Here is a 5,400-nt window from a genome sequence, read left to right as displayed (position 1 = left end):
CAATATTGCACTGGCACATTCACAGGACGGATTGGTGCACACAAAGCAATTAGCAGCTCATATATATATGCATAATTGTGTGTATGTGTGTGTATGTGTGAGAGAGTGAGAGAAAGAAAGAGAGAGAGAGTGAGTGACTCAACTCCCATGTCTGGTTCTTTTCATCCTCTAATTTCTACATCCGAAGTTATTAACAAAAAGTTCATTGTGGATTGCAGTTTGTTTTGTTGCTTTAATCCTTGAAACAACCCCCATCAGAATGGAGGATTCTCCTAAAATGGCATCATTTAAACATTCCTGAGCAGGTACAGTATCACTGCTACAACTTCCACTGGCCGCCACCGCCGCCACCGAATCTTCAGAGTAAAAAGTAAAAATGGTTTTATGAGATTTAACTCGCTTGGACACAGTGAAGAAAGAGAAACAAGACAAATGGGGTACAAAGAAGACAAATCTCTCAACACTGTCAATGTCTGAAGTGCTCCGGCCATCCATCCTCCATTGCTCCTTCATTCACTATCTGTCTGGCCCTATCCCACCTGTATGACACCTGATCGCTCTTCATCCCTCTATCCATCCTTTACCCCTGTCACTTCATCCTTACATTTCTCTACCCCCAAGGCCTGAGCTCCCCTCAGCTGTCAAAGATGATACCTTTTGAGTAGATTGCATGGGGTATCATAAGGGATAAATGCTCAAATTTCTACTGACAAAGGTTATAATATGCTCTCGTTCATGCTGGTTTAAGCAGTCCCGGCTACGCCTTTTTTCTTAATTAATCATGATTAATAAAGGGTTAATAAGCAGTAAGCAGTTAGCTAAAAAGACAACGCTAATTAACATCTCATTCATGCATCTCATCTCAAGGACAACATGACAGGGATTGCTTTTGATCACGTCACCTCAGCTGTTATAATTCAACCAGCTGCTATTCTCCACAGCTAGCAAGGTTGTTGTTAGTTAAATGACTTGTTCAAAACTAGCCAACACATAAAAAAAGTAGAGTTTGACTTTGAAAAAACATGTATTTAAGGATGGCTGGACTGAGAAGTACTTGTTCATTTTGCCTGAGGGATATATGAGACCAGTGTGCTTCATTTGTAGTGAAACTGTAGCCATGATCCAGATAGGGGAATGCAAAACACCACAGCTACACCAGACACAATTTAACCAGTTGAAGCTGTAAAATCAAACATTTTCAACAATGAATGCACTGAAGAACTGCAGCAGACTCTCCGTTTGACTATCACACTGTTTCATGTAAGAGTTTAAGGACTTGATTACACAACCAAGGGGTCATATTTCCTATTAATACAGAAATTCTGTTCATGTTCAAGCGCCTAGGGCTTTTGTTCTGAAATATCATGTAATGCACCTTTACTGGACCTTTAATGCAGCAGAAATGTATTAAGTACTCTATAAGAAACTCTCTCTCTAGATGGACAATATAGAAACTCAGCAGCATATCCATGAATTTAGAAAAGACACACACACACACACACACACACACACACACACACACACACACACACACACACACACACACACACACACACATATATATATATACTGTGATTTTTAGTAAGTAAGTAATTTACTGAAATCAATAAGTCAAGTCAATAAGTTACATGCAAACCAAGTTAATTACTATTCCCACTGCGTTACACTGTAGTAGCACAGTTTACAGTAGTATTTATACAGTAGTTTACAGTAGTAAAAAGTATTCATTTTTACAGTAGGACTATTTTAACAGTTAATTGAAACACAGTAATTTAATGATACTGTAAAATCACAGGAAGGAAATTCTTACCATAAAATGTATGTACAATTGAAGTTACTGTATGCAGCTGTAAAATGAACTACAGTCATTTTATATTACTGTGTATTGGATTACAGCACCAGACCTGGACCTATTATGCAGTGGGAAGTTATTAAGCACACTGTAGGAAACTTACTGTGATTTGTAACTTACTGCAAACTAAATTACAGTAAATTACAGTAAGTCACTTGCTGCCAAGTTAATTACTGTAAAAATCACAGTAAGATTCACAGCAAGTTTCTTACAGTGTGCTTAATAAATTGCCATTGCATTAAACCTTAGTAGTAGTTCAGAGTAGTTTTAATACAGTAGTTTAATGTTTTTATGTCTACAGTTGCAATATTTAAACTGAAACGTAGTGTTTTAATGATACTGTACTTAAAACCACAGGAAGGAAATTCTTACTGTAAAGTGAAACAGTAATATAAAGTTACTGTATCTACAGTTATGGTAACTGTACACAGCAGTAAAATAAAATACAGTAATTTAAGGTGTATTGGATTACAGCACCATACATTTAGCAGTAAATTAGTTTATTGTTATTCATGTAATGCTGTAAACTTTTAAATGTCAATAAATTAGCACAGAAGCAACTCTTGAAATGACATTCATTGTTAACTGCTGAACAGAAACTAATACATTTACTGATTTTAATTGTTTGCAGGGATTGTGCATACCATGTTTACATTAATCTAATGGCCTTCTTCCATATGGCAGAAATACCCACGCTGAATAGAGATCTGCTGCAGTTATATCTGTGATGCAGTGCAGGACAGAACAGCAGATCAAATTAAATAGTTTACCCTTAGTAACTCAATAATGTTGTTTTACAGATCTGAGCAGTATTATAATTAATTATTAACCATTCATTTGGTTCATAACAACTTATACAACTTTAATGTAAAGTATGCCTTGTTAGAAGTATGTGCTTTAAATTCATAGACTTTGGTGATAAACTGCATCAGTAAAGCTAAACCATAACAAGAGATCTAACCAAGACAGTATAACCAGAATAATTATCTGACATTACAGTCACAGTGTTGGTGAGGTTGTCTAAGGGTTAGCCTCCATCTCATTAGCGTCCTTAGGACATAAAACAGAAGTGAAAATACTGCCATTATAATCATAGAGATACTTGAGTTGGTGTCAAGTGGGGGATATTCAAAAAATCTAAATAGCCAAGATTACATTTCAAACCCCTGACCTCAAAACCCAGAGAAAAATCTGACCCCCGCTGAACGCTCTCTACTTCCCGCTGTCTTCACTCCTGTCCTCCCTCCTTCTCCTCCTGCCGGGCAGTGCTCACCAGCAGGCATCAATCTCAGGCCAGGCTCTTCCTCCTCTTTAGTGATGGCAGGCTGACACAGACGCAGAGCTTGTGACAAGCTTTCACAGCATTGACCTGCCACGCCTCGCTCTCCTTTCTCCCATAAAAGGAGGAGTGAATGATGGGGAGGCGAGGTAGAGGCATGAGAGGAAGAGCGAGGAGGAGGGAGGGAGTGACAGACTCATACAGCATGCATAACAACTGAGTACGCCTCTCCACATGCATCGCTCCATCTATCTCTCCCTGACTGTCTCATCTAAGGCCAATGGAGACACACACAAATGCAAACATACACACACATCTTTACAAAGACACAGAAGGTTGGCTGCAAGCTGCTACACAAGCTGACTATCAAAGCTGGAGAAAAAAATCACACCCTGATGCCTCAAACTCCAGCTCATATGAGGAAGGTCACACAATGCGAGTTAACAAAGCCTCTTCTTATCTCAGGGACATTCCCAAAAAAGCACAGTGTGCTGACATGCATGCCCACTCGTCGAGCACCATATGCCTGCCACGTTCACACACACACGTGCTTTTAGTCCGGCGCACATGCACATACACCTTGACCTTTACAAGAAAATTCTCAAACTCAGACATATTGGCTGCAAAGCTTAGTTGAGGGTTATCGGGAATTATAAATTGTAAGCTATGAAAACCTGTCCTCCCCTTTTCTGGCTCCAGCTTCAGTCTCTCAGTCCCACAGTGTGAGACTCAGTGGGATGTGCACACTCTGCCAGGTGAGGGGTTCAGTTCGCAATAGGCGATGCTAAAAATGTTTTCACCCAATGTTTTTTGAGGGGTAAACAGTTATTTCTGGCAATTACTTGAATATAAACTTATTACATATTTTGACTGAATTATATGTGCTGGGTCTGGGTGATAATTCAACACAGCTCTACATGAACTTACAGCAGATTCCTGTTGTGATAATATAGTCTTATCATTTAACATAAACCTATTGTGCAGATCAATGACTCCAAGTAATTAACAACTAATCCATTAAATGGTCTCATTTAATGCATAACAGTGGAACAACTCTCATTATTTTTTTAGATGATATAATCTTGCTTAAAATCTTCAGCAAAACACCCCCAGAATTCTTCATTGATGCTTTTAGTTGGGACACCTGTAGGAATTATTCAACTTTTAAGGCTTAATTTACTTCCATTGCTGCAGAGAAGCAGTAAGTTGTTAACCCGTTACTTGATCCCTGAAATGTCATAACTCTGACATTTTACATATACTCTATTTTACAATATTTTCAATCTTTGTTAACAAACCTTTTTTTTTAACCTCTGGTCGTTTATCTTTGTACCATTTAAGGTTATTCACTGAACTTAAGCAGCTTAACTTTTCATAAAAACGTGGACAGAATGGGAGTATTGTAAAACTTTTGACTGGTAGTGACCATTAATGTATTATCAATATTAGATATTAAAACGCTGAGTAAACAAGTAATTATTAAAGTCACAGTCTAATCGAAATTAGTATCTTGTGTTGCATTGATCACTGTAATTTCATGCTGCATCCCTATTGGTTGGTTCAGTAGACATAGCTTGTAGCAGCAGTCACATTACGGTTATCATACATTTCTGACAATTTCAGACTTTTGTCCCAGGCTTTAGTCAGACGACCGTGAGAAGAGCGACCTTTGAGCCTCTCTCACATTGTGATGGTGTTTCAGAGCCCCAACCACACCGATACCACCACGTTTCTTTTACATTGGTCATCTTTCATGTGGGACAGCCCAAAATCACACAGTGTATACCCAGCTTAAGTCATGACAATGTGTGTGACAGTGAGCCAGCATGAACAATACCAGAAGAAATTCATCTATCATAATGATTGTAATGCTGTTTTTAAATCATAAACCTTAAAATAATGTCACCTATAACATTAATCTTAACAAACTATTTTTTTTTGCACCTCTGCTGTCTTCAATGATAAAAGCCTATAGAGAATGTTGTTATTGGTGGGGTTGGGCTGACTTCAGCTAAGTTATGACAATGAATTACTGCTTAGGCCTGCAGAGATGTGCTCAGGTATGAAGCTTCAGTATATCAAAGAGGCTGTATCACAAATAATAGCCTTTTCTCCATTTGATGAGCGCTGGGACAATGCCAGAATATCCCTGAAGATCAGTGGCCAGGACTGACTGTTTGATGAGGTGCGATTTGCAGGGCTCAGGGATGAGCTTCCTTAAAGCATGCTGGGCCTTGACTTCGGTCAACACACAGAAATCCCTGTTAAA

Source organism: Scomber japonicus, chromosome 18, assembly GCF_027409825.1.
Source record: "Scomber japonicus isolate fScoJap1 chromosome 18, fScoJap1.pri, whole genome shotgun sequence".
NCBI lineage: Eukaryota > Metazoa > Chordata > Actinopteri > Scombriformes > Scombridae > Scomber > Scomber japonicus.
Note: the sequence above shows the minus strand (reverse complement) of the source record.